Source organism: Bos grunniens, chromosome 19 (assembly GCF_055505025.1).
Source record: "Bos grunniens cultivar Pamir isolate PY7600 chromosome 19, Bosgru_T2T1.0, whole genome shotgun sequence".
NCBI lineage: Eukaryota > Metazoa > Chordata > Mammalia > Artiodactyla > Bovidae > Bos > Bos grunniens.
The window spans coordinates 18851656-18872643 of record NC_141183.1 but is presented as its reverse complement, the minus strand read 5'-3'; the positions used below and the strand labels follow the sequence as shown (position 1 = coordinate 18872643).

Genomic DNA, 20988 nt, shown 5'->3' with positions numbered 1-20988 from the left:
ACTAATGAAAGTGGCCCCTCAAATCAGTGGGGCCAAGATGGATTTTTTAAAGTATTTGAATAAAACGTAGTTGATATCTGTTAACTCTGGACATGGGAAGAAAAGATGAATCTGAGTACAAAAAAATAAAAAGTGTCTCCACGGATAAAAGAAAAAACAATTTAAACAATACTGGAAAACAATGAACTGGGGAAAGAGGTTTCAGTAATTCTTTTATATGCAAAGAGCTAATCTCTAGTATATATAAAGAGTTCAAAACAGACATTCCACAGAAAGAAAAACACAAATTCCCCTTAAAAAATGCGCAACATGGATGAAAACATAACGCTAAGTGAAAGAAGTCTGACACAAAAGCCACCAATTGTATGATTCCACTTATATGAACTGTCCAGAATAAGCAAATCAACAGAGACAGGTTAGTTAGTGGTTGTTAGGGCCTATGCGCTTCCCTTCTGGCTCAGCTGGTAAAGAATCCACCTGCAATGTGGCAGACCTGGGTTTGATCCATGGGTTGGGAAGATCCCCTGGAGAAGGGAAAGGCTACCCACTCCAGTATTCTGGCCTACAGAATCCCATGGACTGTATAGTTCATGGGGTCGCAAAGAGTCGGACATGACTGAGCTTCACTTCAGGGCCTATAGGAAATGGATTGTGATCGTTAATGGGTATAGGCTATCTTTTGGGGATAATGAAAAGGTTTGGAATTAAGACAATAGTGGTGTTACACAACCTTGTGAATATACTAAAACCACTGAATTGTATACTTTAAAAGAGCAAATTTTAGGGTATATAAATTATATCTCAATAATAAACTACTCTGAGATACAATTCTCCTATCATACTGGCAAAAATCCTGAAGTGGGAGAGGTTATGGAAAATATGTTTTCAAATACTGCTGGTGGGAGGGCAATTTACTAATACCTACAAAATTATATGTGAATCTGTATCCTTTGACCCAGTAACCTCACTTTTGGGAATGATCAAAGTAGAACACTGTTCCTATGTAACTCAATGTCCCCTGTCAAAGCAATGGTTAAATGCACCATGGCCTATTTACACAACAGAATACCGCGTGGCTGTAAAACATGAGAAAAGATATTCAAAATGTCTTGAATTGTACAGAGATAGTCAAGACATTCAAATAGTGAAAACAGCAAAGTATATGTGTATATATGTATACATCTTTTCTATAAAGAGAAAAAATATCAATCTGTGTTTTTTGCTTAGATTTCTATAAGGAAACACAAGGATCTTTCTTTTTAATGAATAAAAGTGGAGGAGGAGACAAAGAGGAATGGGATAGAATTAAGACTTTTATTACATATCTTTTTATAGTCTTATTTTTTGAACCAAAGGAATATACTGTCTTTTTGAAGAAAACACCCCCCAAAACATTCCATGTCCTAGAAAATAAAGTCTGCTTGAGATTTGAAAATAAATCTTTTGTAAACTTTTTAAAGTTAAAAAAACTTAAATAAAATCCTTCATCCTCTCTACACCCTTGCCCTGCCTTCTTTTCTTCAGAGCACTCAACACTACCTCAAACACTTATTTGTTAACTTGTTCATTATCTGTCACCTCAATCAAATTAAATACTTTGTTCTTATAACCCTGGCACTTAGAAAAACTATTAACTGAGTAATTTAATAAATTTGAATCTCTGCTCATTGATTTTCCTCTACTTTATATGGTCTTTCCACAATTTCCTACTTGGGAAAATTTTTTATCCTTTAGGATCTAGCCTAAAGGTCACTTCAAGTTTTCTAGACCTCCTCATTTAATCTCCTCCTCAGAAAGTCCATAATAAATTTTTATTCCACCAATATCAGGACTTAATCTAGTAAACTGAAGTTAGTGGTATCAGTTTCTTCTGCTGGAATATTAGTTTCTTGAGAGGAAAGTCCATGCTTCTAAAAATTCTCTGAGCCCTCATATATAACTCAATATATGTGTGTTACATTCAACAGAAGATCTAAATTGATTTACAGGAGGCAGAAAATATAAAATATGTCCACTGTTCATGAACACAATCATTTCAGAGCAGAATACAATGAATGAAATAGAAGTACAAAATGTGAAAATACTCAGAGAAGGAAAAGAGACTAATTTTTATAGATTAAAAAGTATAAACTGTCAATTATACTGCAATAAAGCCGGAAAAAAAGTTTAAGCTTACTGCAGAAGACAAGTGGGTCTCTGAAGAACGGGGATGGTTTCATCAGGCAGAGCTGGGGTGGGAGGTAGGGGCAAGGCAGATGGAGAACATGATGTGAGTAAAAAGTGGCACACGGCTCTTAGACTGGAACACGACGGAGGATGTTTGAGAAGTAGCTGCAGAGAAGGTTGAACAGGGAGGTCAAAGACCAGTCTGCAGAGGGGCTTAGCACACCATGAAACCTGAAAGTAAAGCATGTTAAGTAATGATGAGTAACGTTCCTCAAATGTGGTCCACAGACCACCTTCATCAGAATTATCCAGCGTGCTCACTGAAAATGCCGATTCCCAGGTCCTACTTACCCAATTCCCACTCCCAGGCGTACTGAATCTGAATTTAACACATTTGCGGTTAAACATTTAAGTTGTTTACAATGATTTACGATAATACTTAAGACTTTGTGTGTGTGTGTGTTAATCGCTTTGTCGTGTCCAACTCTTTGTGAACCCATGGACTATAGCCCGTCAGGCTCCTCTGTCCATGGAATTCTCCAGGGAAGAAGTCTGGAGTGGGTTGCTATTTCCTTCTCCAGGGAATCTTCCTGACCTAGGGACTGAACCAGGACTCCTACATGCCAGCCAGATTCTTTACCATCTGAGCTAAAGGGAAGCACATTTCCAATTACAGATTTAGGATAAATTTATAAAAGAATTTCTTTGTATAAAAGAAATTTGTACAAAGTTGTACAAATTGTGAAAAACTTTGTGTATGTGTGTTACTAAGAAAAAGTCAGTTTTTTTTAATGCACTATCTCTCCAAAAATTTTTAATATGTATTACCAAATGGCCCCTCCAAAAAGCCAGTACCTGTTAGTATTTCCACTATCAAGGATATGAGAATGCTGTTTTCCTCACTCCCTTACCAATGATTCTAATGCATTTTTAAACAAACAAGACTTGGGTTAATCTGTGTTTAAACTGTAAGAAGTTTTAAACTGTCATTAATCATTAGGGAAATGCAAATGAGACAAAAAACGCATAGTGAGGTACCACTTCATACCCAAAAAGATGGGTACTATTAAAAGAAATGAGACAAGAGCTGAAAAGGTTATGGAGAAACTGGAATCACTGTTGTGCACTGCTGACAATGTAAAATGGTGCAGCTGCTGCAGAAAATGTTATGATTTTCTCAATATATTATATACAGAAGTATCATATGATCCAGAAACTCTACTTCTGGATGTCTACCTAAAAGAAATGAAAGCAGGGATGCAAACAGGTATCTGTACACCCATGTTCACAGTGTACTAACCACAACAGCCAAAAGGCGGAAGCAACACAGCATCCACCAACACATAAACAAAATATGGTATACACACACAATGTTATTAAGCCTTAAAAGGAAGGAAATTCTGACACATGCTGCAGTGCTGATGAACCTTGGAGACAGCTGGCTAAGCAAAAGAAGTCAGTCACATGAGGACAAATATTACACGTTTCTACTCACAAAAGGGCCCTGAAATAGCCAAATTCATAGAGAGAAAATAGACTGGTGATCGCCAGGGGCTGGGAGGAATGGGGAGTTAGCATTTAATGGGAAGTGAGTTTCAGTTGGGAAGATAAAGTTCTGGAGACAGATGTAGATGACTGCTGCACAACAATGTAAATGTACTTCATGCTACAGACCTATGGTACATTTCATGTTACGGATATTTTACCACAATGAAAAAGTAAAAAAAAAACACTAAAATTCACTCATGCAATTAGTATTTACTACCATCAAGAAGCTTGCAATAAAGTATTACTAGTTTATAAGAAACTACAAACACTTAATAAAACTACAGTTGTATTCATGAGGTATTTACAAACATCCCTGGTGGTCCAGCGGCTAAGACTCCAAGCTCCCAATGCAGGGGGCCCAGGTTCAATCCCTTTCCAGGGGACTAGATTCCATATGCCACAACTGAAGACTTGGTGCAGCCAAATAAATAAAATATATATTTTATATATATATATAAAGAGGTATTCAGTCTTATATATGCTATACAACAAAAGACTAGAAGAAATAACTGGAATCATCTGTTAAAGTTTAAACATTTTTATAGAACAGTGACTCTACAGGGAAATGCTTTACTTTCCAGTTTATCTGACTCATTTTTTCCATTACAATCTCTTTACTATTAACGTTGGCCACAAAAACACCATTAATCCAAAAATATCAATTTTATATATTTCTTTGAAAAAGTTTCTCATAGACTCATGTAGAGGGAAAAAAAAAAAGCTCCCAAGGGATTCAGAGGAACTAAAAAAGTATATAACTTTTCCCTTGTCAATTTTTAGATGCTCAGTGAACTGAACTAACTAGGAAATTTAAAAAATTAAAATAAGTAGTGCTATTTCAAATGTCTTGCAAATGCATAATCAAGTTGTGTCAGAGCCAAGTTTTAATCTCCTTTTTTTAAAAAATATTTATTTAACTAATCTGGGTCTTAACTGCAGCATCTGGGATCTAGTTCCCTGACCAGGGATCGAACCTGGAGCCCCCCGTGTTGGGAGTGCAGAGTCTTAGCCACTGGATCACGAGGAAAGTCCTAATCTCCTTCTAATTAAAAAAAAAAACTTGGGCTTCTCTGGTGGCTCCAAAGAATCTGCCTGCAATGCAGGAGACCTGGGTTCGATCCCTGGGTTGGGAAGATCCCCTGGAGAAGGGAATGGCTACTCACCCCAGTATTCTTGCCTGGAGAATCCCACAGACAGAGGAGCCTGGTGGGCTACAGACCATGGGATCACAGACTCGGACATGACTGACCAACTAACACTTTCATTTTCACTTAAAAATCTTAATTATTTTTCTAAACAAAAATCCAGGATGAACTAATAGCAAGAGTACCGGAGTGGGTTGCCATTTCCTTCTCCAGGGGATCTTCCTGACACAGGGATTGAACCCAGGTCTCCCACATTGTAGGCAGACGCTTTACCGTCTGAGCCACCAGGGAAGTAAAGTGATTCTAACCTTGACTTTTATGAAACAGAGAGTAAGCACTGACCTGAGAGCCAAGAGATTCTAACAGGCACTTCAGGAACAAATATTTCTTTCCACTTTTTCATTTGTGAATTAAGTGAAAAATATCACATCAGATCATTACTAAGGTCCTTAACAGGTGATGAAAATCAACTCGGGCAGATCATTTTTCACAAAACAACCAATAAATTATGTGAATTCAGAATTCCAAGGACAGGAAAGAAGCAAAGTAACAAGCAGCGAACTGCTGCTAACTGCTAAGTCACTTCAGTCGTGTCCGACTCTGTGCGACCCCACAGATGGCAGCCCAACAGGCTCCCCCGTCCCTGGGATTCTCCAGGCAAGAACACTGGAGTGGGTTGCCATTTCCTGCTCCAATGCATGAAAGTGAAAAGTGAAAGTGAAGTCGCTCAGTCGTGTCTGACTCTTAGTGACCCCATGGACTGCAGCCCACCAGGCTCCTCCATCCATGGGATTTTCCAGGCAAGAATACTGGAGTGGGGTGCCAAAACTGAACAATATTAAGACATCAAATTTTCAAAAAGGCATTTTCCAAACAGTCATCTCAGAAAATCCGCGGTTGGACTAAACTGAAAAATTTCCATATTGACTCATCATGATTCACAAGTATTAACTATCTGGGCCTCCCAGATTACGAGCTGATCCACTAAGAATTGTGCTAGTGATTCACACTCCTGAATGAGACTGCTTTATGTGCAGACACAAGGAATCAATTAAAGGGTTTACAATGAAGTTTTGTTTAACTGGAACGTTTTAAATGGAAGTTAATTCTGCATGAGTGATAATAGATATTTAATAACTAGCTAGTGACAATTTCTCAGCAAAAGCATTATGGTAGCTTTCATCTATGTATTACAAACAGTAATCTATGTATTACAAACAGGAAAACAACGTGTTTTTCAAAAGAGCTCTTGGCTATGAACCATATTTGAAAAACAAATATTTAAAATTTGTTGTAAGTCAAATTATAAAATAAAGGAGAGAAAGTATCTTGGCCCTATTAACTAACAAGGAAACAAAATACACCATTGTGGGTTGAAGTGTCAATTTGTGCTGGCAAAAAGCCATTCTATTTGAATGTAAGAACCTTCAGGAACCAGCTGGAGAAGTATGGGGAACCTGGAATAATGTGTTCATTCACAGTGCATCGTAAGTGGTACTGTCTTCATGTAAAAAGGACATGTAAAAAAGGACAGTATTGGTACACTAGTCCAAAACAGCTTAAAGCTTAGGTCAAATCAAATGAACAACAGTCTAGGAAAATGACATGTCTAGAGAAAAACAAAAATAAACATTTAACATTTCTGATATGACTTGGGTCACAATACAAAATTTGCAAAAAAAATTATCATACAGTGATGGTGAGGCTGGACTGGTACAACCTTTTTGGAAGGTATTATGGTAATATTCACCAGAAATTTTAAAATGTTTTATGTCCTTTAATTAGTAACACCACATCTAGTAATTTACCTTAAATAAATGCCCAATAAAAGAAGAACTTTATGTAATTTATGATATAATCTCTATGAGGAAATATTGCACAACCATTATAAATCTTGTTTTTAGTTCAGTTCAGTCGCTCAATCGTGTCTGACTCTTTGTGACCCCATGGACTGCAGCACACCAGGCCTCCCTGTCCATCACCAACTCCCAGAGTTTACCCAAACTCATGTCCATTGAGTAGGTGATGCCATCCAACTATCTCATCCTCTGTCGTCCCCTTCTCCTCCTGCCTTCAATCTTTCCCAGCATCAGGGTCTTTTCCAATGAGTCAGCTCTTCGCATCAGGTGGCCAAAGTATTGGAGTTTCAGCTTCAACATCAGTCCTTCCAAAAATCTTGTTTTAGGACAGAGATTACAAAATTCATACAACTATACAGGGACAAAAAGTAGATTCATGGTTGCCTAGGACGGAGAAGGATGGGGAGGAGTAGAGAGTAACTGGTAACAGGTACAGGGTTTCTTTTGAAGGGAATGAAAATATTCTAAAATTAAACTGTGGTGAAGGCTACACAACCCAGTGAGTCTACTAAAAATACCGAAGTACATTTTAAACAGGTGAACTGTACAGTGTGTGAATTATACCTCAGAAAAGCCATTTAAGACATTTTCTATACATCCAGATACCAGTAAGTGATACAAGTAACTGAAACAGAACAGTGGGGCCTGGACAACACAAGGACCAACTAAGGGGCTACTGCTTATCAGCTTCAGCCTTTGGAGTCATCAGATTGTCACAGCTTTCAAAGTAAGTCTTTAACCTGGATTTTTATGTGAAGCCCAATTTGGGGATAATTTTTTGATTGAAGTATAAAATACCTACAGAAAGGTGAAAGTGAAAGTCGCTCAGTAGTGTCGACTCTTTGCAACTCCAAGGACTACACAGTCCATGGAATTCTCCAGGCCAGGATACTGGAGTGGGTAGCCTATCCCTTCTCCAGTGGACCTTCCCAACCCAGGAATCGAACTGAGGTCTCCCACATTGCAGGCAGATTCTTTATCAGCTGAGCTATCAGGGAAGCACAGAAAGGTACACAAACAGAAATGTGCAAATCAATGAATTTTCACATAACCAAGTAACCAGCCCTGAAATCAAGAACAAAGCATTACCAGCCATAATTATGCCCCCTTCCTACATACGAGAAATCATCATTATTGACAGACTGGGTAATATTTTGTTGTGGGAGATGGTCCTATGCATTGCAGAATGGATCACAGTGTCCCTGGCCTCTTCCAGCTGTGACAACCAAAGATGTCTCCAGACATTGCCAAAGGCCCCTTGGGAAACAATATTATACCACACCGAGACTCACTGGTTTAACCTGTCCTTGACCTTTACATAAATGGACTCACAGAATGAATTCTCTTACATCAGAATCATAAAGAATACACTTTTGTGTCTGATTCAATATCTGCTGAGAGTCACCAATCTTGTTGCATTTAGCTCTAGTCTACTCATTTTCTTTGCTTTATTATTTCGCCATTGTGTGTATATATCACACTCTATCCACTCTACTGCTGATGGGCATTTGAGTAACTTCCAGTTTGAAGCTATTATGCATAACGCTACTGTGAACACACCAAATGTGTCCTCCAGTGAATATATGTATGCTTCTGTTGAATGCCTAGACCCAGAATTGCTAGCTGTGCGGTCCACATATGTCAGCCTAAGTAGATTGGTTCCTTTCTTAAGGGGGTTTATCAATTTGCACTTCCACCTGTCTCTTTTTTTCCTTTTTTCATGTTGGCAACTAATAAGAAAAATAAATATTTAATACTGAGCCAGACACCTTATTAGCGGAATAAAGCCTGCCAATTTGCGATCTGTTTTTTAAAAATGTTTCATTGTGTGGGAAAATGCTCATATGTAGTAGAGAAACAAAAAAATCAAACAAAAAAAATTCACAATAATATATCTGAATGGAAATATGGATGGATATTTGATGATTTCTGTATTATTTGCTTTTCAGTATATTCTACAATAAACATGTAATAATGAAGCTGGCAAAGCTTTCATATGCAACAAAAGCCCCAAGAGAAATTTAAAAAATAGGTCAGGGTACAAATTTCATAATATTTGCATACATACATATTTTACATTCATAAGGACCTAATTAAATAATGAATATATCACAGAAAAGTTAACTATCTCATAGAATCTTTGATACAATTACTACACCGCTCCTGCATAAAGGGATCCAGGAAAGAACTTATATAAAATTTCACCCTAGAGCAAAATATAGGATGATGAGACAACAGGGTAATTCTTAATTTGTAAGGATATATCAAAAGTTATTAGTTCTCTGACATATCTTATATAGCAGTTAGTATCATAATGCTGCTCTTCTCATTTCTTTAGAAACACACTCTAAAGTGGTCCAGAAGCAACACAGAAGATTAACATCCTCAATACTTCCTTGAAACGCATAGTTGTTGGCACTGTGCCATTGCTACCTGCTGGTTATGAGTGTCTGATACTGAATAAATGGAGCTACGTCTATTTGAGAAAATGATTATTAAAACAGCCACCAAAAACGTTCCAGTGTCCATTATGAATTCTATTAAATGTTTGCCTGGCATGTGAAAACGTTACAAAACTCATACTTCCTGTCCTAATCACTTCACTTCATATCAAGGATTCTTCTGTTGGGATAAGAATGTGCCCATGAGACTCAGTGCAAACCCAAAAGATTTATCTCCTGAGGGAAGGCATTGAATGTTAATATACTGCCTTAAATGGAGTTTTTAAAACCAAAATAACCTGTTACTTTAAGGCTTTGCTAAGGGAACTATTCTGAGCACGGATCTCATCTCCATTTTCCTATCTGAAGAAACTACACTGGGGGGACTTCCCTGGTGGCTCACTGGTGAAGAATCCGCCTGCCAATGCAGGAGACATGGGTTCAATCCCTGATCCAGGAAGATCCCACATGCCACAGAGCAACTAAGCCTGTGCGCCTTAAAAAACAAACAAACAAAAAAAAACTACACTGGTACTTCCCTGGTGGTACGGTGGATAGGAATCAGCCTGCCAATGCGGGGAACACGGATTCCATCCCTGGTTTGGAAAGATTCCACATGCCTCAGGGAAACGAAGCCCATGCTCCACAACTACTGATGCCTGCACATCTAGAGCCGGTGCCCCGCAACAAGAGAGTCACCACAATGAGAAGCCCTGGCGCAGCAACCAAGAGCAGTCCCTGACAAAGACCCAGCACAGTCAAATTAATTAGGAGAATATATCACAGAAGAGTTATCATAGCTTTAAAAAAAAAAAAAGAAACTGCACTGACATGTATGTAAGTTTGAACCAAACGGCAAAAAAGTTTCTGAGGCAAAATAAAAAGCAGTAGAAACTAAAGCTTCTAACTACTAAGAGCATTTTACCTGAGGTTCAAAATACTAAGGGCACTTTAAATTTCTCCCTGAATTAATAACCATAATTAACTGGCAACCAAAATAAGTCTATGCAAGCTACATATACATAATTTTCCTCCCAGGATATACCTCAAATCATAAACATACTTTCCTTTCCCACCCTCAAGTATGATAGGTGACAATGGCTTCAGACACACAATTCAGTAAGCACTGAGACATTCCACCAATTTCTACTAATTTTTCCAAACTTAAAAATAAAAGCTTTCCTTTCCAAGTAAATCTGAGAAGTGCACATCTGCTTGAATTGCTCAACCTATAATAAATACAAAGCTTTCACTCTGAAAAATGAGAATGTGCATGTGTGCTAAGTTGCTTCCCACTCTCTGCGATCCCATGGACTTCAGCCTGCCAGGCTCCTCTGTCCATGGGATTCTCCAAACAAGAGTACTGGAGTGGGTTGCCATGCCCTCCTCCAGGGGATCTTTCCAACTCAGGAATCGAACCCGCAACTCATACGTCTTCTGCACTGGCACCAGCGCCACAGTGTGAGATTAATACGCATATTTTACTAAAGATCATAATGACTTACTTAAGATCACTCAACAAATTAGCTGTAAAGCCTAAAACACAACTCAAGACCTAATGATCTTTTTCCTATACTATGTGAATTTAGTATTTAGTTTTAAGACCAAACAGAAGGTCACTGAAAAAACTGACAGTGATATACAAGTTATATAACTAAAGATTCCATTTAAAATAGCAACAGTACATGAAATACTGAGGAATAAGCTTCACGAGAAACATACTACCAAGGAATACCAAGTAACAAAAAAGACTTATATGCTCAAAATACTTTAAAGACTTAAAGCATTATGTGTTCTTGGATACAAAAGCAATCATAAAAATATTAGTTCTTAAATTAATCTAAATGTAATTCAATCTTGATTTCTAAAAATACCAGTAGAATTTCTCTGGAACCAGACTAATTCTAAATTTAATGTGTAAAATTAAATAGTAAGAATGGTTGGGAAATTTCAGAAAGAGAAACAAGGGCACACAAGCTTCTCTAGATATATATTATGAAGTTATAATAACTTTAAAAGGTGGAATTGGCAAAATGATTAGAAGACTGGAACAGAATAAAGTTCAGAAGACCTAAAAAGACATCTGAGAAAATGTATGATACAGGTGGCATTTCAAACTAACAGGAAAAAGATGGGACATTCAATATATGATATTGAACTACTATGGGTAGCTATCTAGAAAAAATTAAACATAAAAGTTTGATCTTTAGGTTCCAAATAGATCCAAGATTTCAAATTAAAAGCAAAGCAATATGCTAGATGAAATGAACATTTTTTTCGTAATAAGCTAAGTAGTGAAGACTTTTCTAAAATGAAACTACTTAGACGTCAAATGAAAGAATTGACAAATTTAATTATATTAAATATAAATTCTAGAACGCTAGAAAATACTATACAGTAAATCAAAAGATATACTAAATGCTTAAAATTATTTGTAGTTCTTAAAAGAAAAGCCTAAGTTCTCTAACACATAAAGCGCTCCAACAGATACTTAAAACAAAACAAAAAAAAACCTCAATAGAAATATGCAATGCAGATACAGAAAACAAATTTATGCTACTGAAGGGGAAAAGGGAGGGGAGATAAATTAGGAGTTTTGGATTAGCAGATGCTAACTACTATATATACAACAGATAAACAGCAAGGTCCTACTATACAGCACAAGGAACTATATTCAATATCCTATGATAAACCATAATGGAAAAGTATCTGAAAAAGAACACACATAATATATATACCTGAATCACTCTGTTGTACAGTAGAAACTAACACAACATTGTAAATCAACTACACTTCAATTAAAAAAAAACCTGCAATGAAGAGACAATTCTCAGAAAAAGAAATGTAAATGGCTTTTAATAATATGGCATGAAAAGATATTCAATATCACTTGTAATTAGGATTTACAATTAAAACTGTACCAATATACTACTTTTCACTTGTCCACTTGGAAAAAAATTTTAAATTGATAACAGATCACTGATAAGGTGTGTGCGTGCTTAGTCGCTCAGTCGTGTCTGACTCTTTGTGACCCCATGGACTGTAGCTCGCCAGGCTCCTCTGTCCACGGGGATTCTCCAGGCAAGAATACTGGAGTGGGTTGCCATGCCCTCCTCCAGGGGATCTTCCCAACCCAGGGATCGAACCCAGGTGTCCCAAATTGTAGGCAGATTCTTTACCGATGAGCCACCAGAGAAGCCCATAAATAGGCATTCTTTGTGCTTTACTATAAGTGGGGTAAAACGGTAAGCTTCCACAAAAGACAAGATGGAATATCCATCAAAATTGAAAATGCACATACTTTCTGATCCAGCAAGCAATTCCAGTGCTCAATATTTATCTAATGAAATGTTCAGATATATAGAATACTGCACAAGAATATTCACTGCACTATTGTTGGTAACAGGCTGGAAACAATATAAAGGCTATCAGTAAGAGACTCCGTAAACCAATTACAGCATATCTAGTAATTGTTCTTGCCTGGAGAATCCCAAGGACAGAGGAGCTTGGTGAGCTGCCGTCCGTCTATGGGGTCACACAGAGTCGGACACGACTGAAGCGACTTAGCAGCAGCAGCAGCAACAGTAATGAAAAAAACAAAAAAAGTCAGCTGTATCGGTAATAGTAAGAAACAAACTAAGACATATGAGTGAAAAATGCAGGATATAGAACAGTGTGTAGAGGATGCTATTTGGGGGGATACTGAGTGTATGGATATCTCTGAAAGAATTCACACACAAAAAAAGCAAACAGTAATTGCTTTAGCAGAAAGAAGAAATCTGAGTAAATGAGAAGAGAACAGAGGAAGGCTTGTTTTTCACTGTAAATCCTCTCACACCTTTGATTTTGTACTATGTAATTACCTATTTAAAAAATTTTTTTTAAATTCAGTGAAGTGAAATACTCCAAGTACAAAACTATCAATGCCAGCCTTAACGTATAATTGCATAATATGTCCAAGTTTCTTAGGACATTATTTATACTGACTCTTGGTCCAGCAAACAGGAAGAAATTAAAATCAGAACTAGGCAAACTATGTAAAAACAAAAACAAAAACAACTAATCTTCAGGACTTCCTTGGTGGTCCTAGTGGCTGGGACAAGTTACCAATATAAAGCGCCAGGCTACATCCCTGGTGAGGGAACTAGATTTCACGTGCTGCAGCTATAAAGATCTTGCATGCTGCAACTAAGACCTGGTACAGTCAAATAAATAAATAAAATATGTTTAAAAAAAAAGAAAAAACTAATTTTCAATTTCTTTATTCCATCTGACAACCTGGCTAAGCCTGTGATTATCTTCCTGGGAGGCAAGAGTCTCCACTATGTATATTACATCATAGGTGATCATAGTATTTTGGTTTATTAAAACCGCTTAAGACTGATCAGGCCATGGATACAAGTAAGTTTACATCAGTAAGTATTTACTAAAAACCTAGCACTGTGTTGGCAAATAAGACCAAAAATGCAAAAAAAAAAATACAATAATAAGACTTCTAGTTAGAACAAAAACTCTGACAGAAGTTACTTTATTACCACTGGTAACTACAAACAAAAAAGAAATTAGTAAACATCCAAATGAGCTAGCTGTTAGGGATATCGGCCATCCAAGACAGATATTTCTCTTGACTTTATGGCATATAAAGTACAGTCTATGGCATAAAAAGTACAGGGGGCATATAAACCCCCTGGCAGTCCAGTAATTAGGACTCTGAACTTTTACTGCTGGGGCCTGAGTTCAATTCCTGGTCAAGGAACTAAAATCCCTCAAGCCAGGAGGCGTGACAAAAAAAGTACAGTCTAATGATGAAATAGGTACTATACAAATAATTAAACTAATTAAAATTGTGATCTATCCTACATAAGGGAAGTACAAGGTGCTATAAGACAGTCTTAATCTAATACGGGCTTCCCTGGTGGCTCAGTGAAGAATCCACCTCCAATGCGGGACACCTGGGTTCAATCCCTGGGTTGGGAAGATCCCCTGGAGGAGGTCATGGCAATCCATTCCAGTATTCTTGTCTGGAGAATCCCCATGGACAGAGGAGCCCCGAGGGCTACTGTCCATGGGGCCGCAAAGAGTCGGACATGACTGAGCGACTAAGCACAGCACAGCACACAGTGAAAGCTTTTCTGCAGAAGTGATATTTAAGCAAGTTCTGAAGAATGAAGAGCTGCCTTCCAGAGAGATTAGCTACAGCATGTAGAAAGGCTGTTGGGTGAGCTCTGAACCTTCAGTGAATGGGGGGAAAAAAGATCAGTATAGCTAGACCATATACTATAAGAAAGCAAGTAAAAATAAATAATGCTGGAGAAGTAGCAAGGCCAGATCACACCCTGTTAAAAACGAAGACTGAAGGCTTTAAAGGGAGAACAACAGAAGTTTTCAGATAAGTGACTCGATTAAATTTGCTTTTTAAAGACAATTTTAGCTGATATGAGAGGAGTAGATTAGAGTCTACTGCTTAGGAGTATATACATACATAGTAAAAGTATGAAGAAACACAGAGAATAATAAATTCAGGTTGGTGATTACCTCTGGTTAGGAGGCCTACAACAGTGGTTGTCAGGGGAGAGGAGGTGCATCATGTAAGGAAACAGACTTCAACTATACTGATAATACTGTATTTTTTACTTTCTTAAACAGGAGTGAAAAAACAAGGGAAGACCATTTAAAATTGACTATAATAATTGTCTTAGGAAAAGATGGTCAAGACTAGGATGGGGAAACTAGAGGTGGAAAGAAAACTGCAAGAATCTGGCTTCAGTAAGTTGTTGACAGAGCCACTTAATGAAACAGGGTACAGTGAAGAAGCTGTAGGTTTGGAACCAAGATCAAGAGTTCACTCTGGGCAACTCAATTCAAACTACCTGAGTATCTACGTGGAGATGCTGACTGAGCAGACAGCTGGGATCAGAAAAGGGGTCTGAACTATAGATAAAGAATTGGTTGTATTAAAAATATACGGTGGGACTTCCCTGGTGGTCCAGGGGCTAAGACTCCACACTCCCCATGCAAAGGGCCCAGGTTTGATCCCTGGTCAGGGAACGAGACCCCACATGCCATAACTGAGAGTTTCCCATGCCGCAGCTAAAAGATTCTGTGTGCCACAACTAAGACTTGGCGCAGCCAAATAAATAAAAATAAATAACTATTAAAAAAAAATATGTGGTAACTGAAGGCACAGAATGGTTAAGATTAGAGAAGGGAGGCAGACTAAGGACCAAGACTTGAAAGAGACCATCAATTAAAGATCTGGGTGGGGGTGGAGGAGACCTGCAGGAACAGCCAGACAGCAGGGAAGGAAAATTAGAAAACTAAGAGAAGAAACTATTTCAGGAAGGAAATTTTTGAATCCAAATAAACACCTACTCTAGATGGGCAATTAGGAATCTAAGGTCCAAGAATGAGTAAAGGGGAATTCCCTAAAAATAGACAAGAGTCCAGACCCACTTCACTCTGAACATTCCCAAAAGGAATGCAGTAACTTGGTTAAGTAACAATACATTCCATCAAACCTGATAAATCCCTCAAAGATGTAGCTGAAAATTTTTATGACTGAGACTTAACTACAATTTAGATGAAAATAGGATGTGAAGTTGATTCCATCTCTATAGAGAAAAACAAAACCTCTGAAATCCTACACATTTTTTTGTTTCAAAGATTTTATATAATTTCCAGATTGCTAAACCTTTTTGGCGTGTTAAACTCTAAGCATTTTGAGAGCAAAATCCACACAACATTCATCTTTGAATCTTCAGTATCTAGTTCAATGCTTACCATAGGTACACGACTGAAAAGAGAATTTCACTGAATAAACGGGCACCAGAACACTTTTGTCCAAATTCTGCTAGTGTCACAGCAATATAGCCTCACAGAACAGGCTTTAACTAAGAGTTCTACTCATTCTACAGAAATAAAGATCTCATCCTTGTCTTTAGGGGGAAAAAAAAAAAAAACACCTCATTGGGCAACACTTTATTGACCTGAATGATAAACCCAAGTGTTCTCTACCATATGCCAGCCAGAATGACTGGTCATTGATTCTTGACAGCTGTAGAAAATAGCGATGCTCAGACTTAACCTAATAGGTCCTTACTTCTACACAAACTAAATTCATCAGCAGCAGTAATATGCTTGAAACACAACTACTGACACTTTGCTGATATTAACAGCTCAAAACTGTTTTCTATGTGTAAGTTTCATGTTAATGGTATCAGCTAAAACCTATCTTATATATATTCTCAAAGAAATGGTCCCCAAAAGAAAAAAAAAAGTAACTCCATCCTATCTTTGCCTAAATTTTTGCTAGGTGTTTTGGATAGGAGCCACACATACTTCTATGCCACAAAAAAAGCACAAGTTCAGAAGTAAAGATACTTCCAGCTGCACTCAACTATGCAAATTAATATTTAAAAAACAAAAAACAAAAGAAAACACTTCATTTACTTTGAAATGTGAACTTAAAAAAAAACTTCCAGCTTTTTTGGAACTCATCACTTTGCACTGAATAAAATCATGGAACTAGGTATTTATTGAGAAAAAGATGCTCTGAATTTTAATTATCTATTTTGTAGTCTAGGATCCCAATTAATGAATTGACAGGTGAATCCTGAAAGGGCGGTGAGGAAAGGAGTAGCTAATTAGAGAACTACCCAGAATCCTTTCACTTTGGCCAATTTATACAGATATGAAATAATAAAAATTAGTAAGGGACAGCAGCATTTATAAATAAGATTATTATGCTAAAAATATGTTAACTTCTTAAACCTTTTCAATTAAAGGCTGAAACTCAATTCTACCTTCAGGGACTGAACAGAAAGTTACTCAGTCCTTTGCTCCTTTTTAAGAGCATTGTGGCTGCTAGCACAAGTAGAAAACCAATTTAAGGGGCTTCCCTGGTGGTCCAGTGGCTAAGACTCTGAGCTCCCAACGAAGGGGGCCTGGGTTGGATACCTGGTCAGGGAACTAGATCCCACATGCCGCAAGGGAGACCCAGTGCAGCTAAATAAATAAAAAAAGAAAACCAATTTAAAAGTCACACAAACCTAAAAAGTTAAGAACACTGATATTTGAAAAGGATGTCTGAAATGCTTGGGAAAAGGACCCAACAGTTTATTAGTAAATAGTATCAAACCATTCTTCATAAATCAGGACAAATAATAAAAGGAGAATTTCATATAACTACCATATATTCTCTTCAAAATGTCCTTTTCCTACAACACTCTGCTCACAATGATCTGGTGAAAACTAAGACAGACTTGTTTACCAGAGCTTTTTACCTTTCACCCAGAAGACTTAGTTCATGTTTCTTTAATTCTGCCATTACACAGCACTTAGGGAATCCAAAGCAACTGCAATACACAAAACTATGGTAAAATCCAAAAAATAAACACACACACAAACCCGGCAAACATAATCACAATGCACGTACTTTTAGTCAGGAGCTCAGGAGTTAAGTTTTCTTTTTCTGCATTCTTATTCTGAATGATACCTAAAGCCCTCTTTTGGAGTAAAGGATTTGATTCCTAAATACATTGTCTTTTTTTTCTACAGATGTCAATGTACTCCGTTGATAAGGGAATTAAAATCCTTTTCACATATAGTTTGATTTCTACAACACTTTCACATATATTCACTGGAACATATATACAACACGAACATATGATAATTTTTAGACTAATCAGGCATACAAGATAACGCTTATCCAGAACTTATTGTAACTTGATTTATTCGATCCCACAAGTAGTCTTCATGCTAACAAAGTAAAGCTCGAGCACAATGAAATCTGTACTACTGCAGGTTCTCAATTAACAAAAAAATTCCTTCAAATGGTAAATCAAATCCGCCCATTTCCCAAAGAAAAAGTAATCCCAATCTTAGAAACAGTCGCAAAAAAAAAAAAAGAAAAGAACAAACAATTCTAAACCATACAATCACGTAAATCTTTTCAACTCAAAGCTTCAACAGCAGCCGCCAACCACACAACTGGCCACAATCACAGTGTTAGCGCCTTCCCGTAATTTTGAATCTGGAGACAGAAGGGGGAAAACACACACACACACACACACACACAAAACATCCCGGTCGTTCAAAGTTTCACCAAGCGGGAAAAAAGATCATTTTAAGTTTAAAAAAAAACCAAAAACGTATTAACCGAGAGGTGATTACCATATTCCCCGGTCCCCTCACTTCCAAGCCCGCGAACTACATCTCTCAAACATTCACGGAGACAGGAGTCCCGGCAGGGATGTTCGAGGAAAGAGCCAGACGAACGGCACGCCGCCTGCAGAGATGTCAGGGGCCGAGCATCCGGAGACAAAGACCAGCCCGCGAAGCGCCCCGGATCGGCCCTGCGCCCCTAACCGCCCGAGGAGTTGCGAGCACCGCCGAAGTGCGCGCCCAGGTCCTCCGGGCTCCCCGCCCACCCGGCGCGACCGCCGCGGCCCGGGCCCACCCCCGAGCCGTTTTCCCTCCCAATTTGGGAACCGCGCGTCTGGGGACAAAGGGGGAGGGCGCGCCGGGGGCAGCGGCGGACAGCGGGTCGCGACGCCCCCTCGGGGCTCGGCGGGAAGCCCTCGGTGGCGTCCTCTCCCTCCCCTCGCCCCCCGCCGCACTCTCCGCCGGGCCCCAGACCCCTCTCCAGCCTCCTCACAAGTTCTCCCGCCTTCCCTAGGGCCCCGCCCCTGGCCCGCTGCCTCTCGGCCGGCGCTACGGCCGCCCCTCACCGGCCGGCGGGGTCCCCCGGAGCCGCCTCCTCCGCCGGGCCTCGGCCCGTCCCGCCGGCCGCCGCCTCATGTGCCCCGCGTCGCCATCGCCTTGGCCGCCACCGTCGTCTCTCCTCCTCCACCTCTTTCGCTGCCGCCTTCGCCTCAGTCTCCGGCCGAGGCCGAAGCCGCTCCCGCCGCCGCCTCCCGCTCCCGCCGCCCGGAGCCACGGGGAGGCGCCTGCGCACTGCGCGCTGCGATGGGGGCGGGGGCGTCCCGCCGCGGCCTGGGAGCGGGGGGCGCGCTGCCAGTGGCGCTGGGGTGGGAGTGGGGTGCCCGGAGCGCGCGGGCGGCCGCGCGAGTGTTCAACTTTCCGCGGTCGGGTCTGCGCGCTCCCCAGCGGTCCGAGATGCGGCACGTGTAGGAGCGACCCACCAGCTAGGAATCTAGACCCCGGGTGGGCGCAGACTTCACCTCCGGGGCAGGTCATTCCTCAAGCTTGCTTCTCGGGACAGGAACCGCTCCCGGCCGGCCGTGCCTCACTTCGAGCGGGCATCTAACGGCGCCGTGAAGACACGCCTTACCTGGATATCCTGGGTTGGTCCATTGAGCCCCGGAGTTGTCTTCTGTGCTGCGCTCGGCCAAGGCCAGGGGATGTAACACCGGACGCTGATTCCCGGTTCTAGGTTCTGCTCTGCAGTTACTCGAAGATCCTACTGGCCTTCGTCGGGTTAATGGTCGTAATTCTTCCGAGGCTTGGCTTTTACTGTTCTAGATACTTTTGAGGTCCTGGACTTCTCGAATTAGCAAGACCCTAATAGGCCATTTCCTCTTAACCCTCTACATCCCGGCAGGATCCCATTTTCAAAGGGATCCTTTAAAAACTTGTATGAATAGGTAACTTGAACCTTGAACTGCACCGTAGGAATATGAAAACTCCTCAAATGCTTTAAGTGGAGGGGTCCATGCATAACAATGGAAGTCGAACTCAAGAGATGGAGGAGTACTTTACTTTGTAAAGTGCTCCTAAATTATCTTATTGACCATCACCATACTGAAGGATGGGTTTTTATTTTACCCTTTTGTTCACAGAGGAAATTAAACTTAACCAGTGAGATGACTTGGTATAGGTCAAATCCCTCCCCCCCGCCCACCCCCGACGGAAAGCCAAGCCCTTAAGGCCAGTCCAGAGGTTGAAAACAAACTTGAGGGCTGAGCATCTGGCCCACTGACAGATGTTTTGTTTGGCCAGTAGGACGTTTTCCAAAATTGTCAATTAGTTGCCAAATTTTAAAAATCTGTGTTTCTGCTTTTCTCTAAAAAGTCAAAAGTTTTACTCACTTTGAGCCTCTGTTTTCCCTTGGCAGTTACTTCTGAGTAGCATCTGTCTACCAGGCTCAGGCTCCTCTCCACTCAGCATCTTGAATCATTTTCATTAGCTGCTTGGCCTCGGTATTTAAATTATCTTCCCCCTATACTTGCCGTGTCCTGAGAGCCACATGCCCTCCCCACTGTCATTGTTACTTCTCTATAAATGTATTTAAAATTACAAGTGTGGGGACTTCCCTCGTGGTCCAGTGGCTAAGACTCTGTGCTCCCAATTCAGGGAACCCAGATTCCATCGCTGCTCAAGGATCCCACATGTCGCAACTAAGAATTTGCATGCCACAACTAAAATTATCCTGCATGTTGCAAGTAACGATCCCGCATGCTGCAACTAAGACCCGGTGCAGCTAAATAAATAAAAATATTTAAAAATTAAAATGACAAGTGTGAAGACCCTGTAAATATGTGAAAATAAGAATAAAGTACAGATAACACAGGAGACAACATCGTTGTAAAACTGACTACATTATTAAAACTCCCAACAATTGCTAGTACAAGTATAAATTGGTGCAAATCACTTTGGAAAACTATTTGGCAATGAATGTCTACTAAAGCTGAACCTAGGAATGCACTATGAATCTGTAGTTCTACTGAAATTCCACAGAAATATGTACAAAATACTTGTTCTAGAATATTCATGGCAGCACTATTTGTAACAGCCAAGAAACTGGAAACTATCCAAAATGTCCATCAACCACAGCAAGGAGAGACAAAATGTTACATCCACACAATTCAA

General features: G+C 39.6%; 1 protein-coding gene across 14 annotated transcripts in view; it reads right to left on the bottom strand.

Moving 5' to 3' along the window:
• GJC1 (gap junction protein gamma 1) overlaps positions 1 to 20231 on the bottom strand; it is a 33386-nt gene extending 13155 nt beyond the window's left edge. Inside the window, exons 1-3 of one of the 14 annotated variants that reach the window (XM_086357312.1) lie at positions 18888 to 19088; positions 6859 to 7034; positions 2177 to 2397 (exon numbers count right to left, since the gene is read on the bottom strand). The gene's annotated coding sequence lies outside the window, so the exon portion shown is untranslated. Of the gene's footprint in view, positions 1 to 2176; positions 2398 to 6858; positions 7035 to 15939; positions 16051 to 18330; positions 18836 to 18887; positions 19089 to 19450; positions 20130 to 20207 lie in introns of those variants that run through there. The other 13 variants (XM_086357318.1, XM_086357319.1, XM_086357313.1 and 10 more) reach the window with 13 other exon arrangements.
• Between the last annotated feature and the right edge of the window lie 757 nt (positions 20232 to 20988).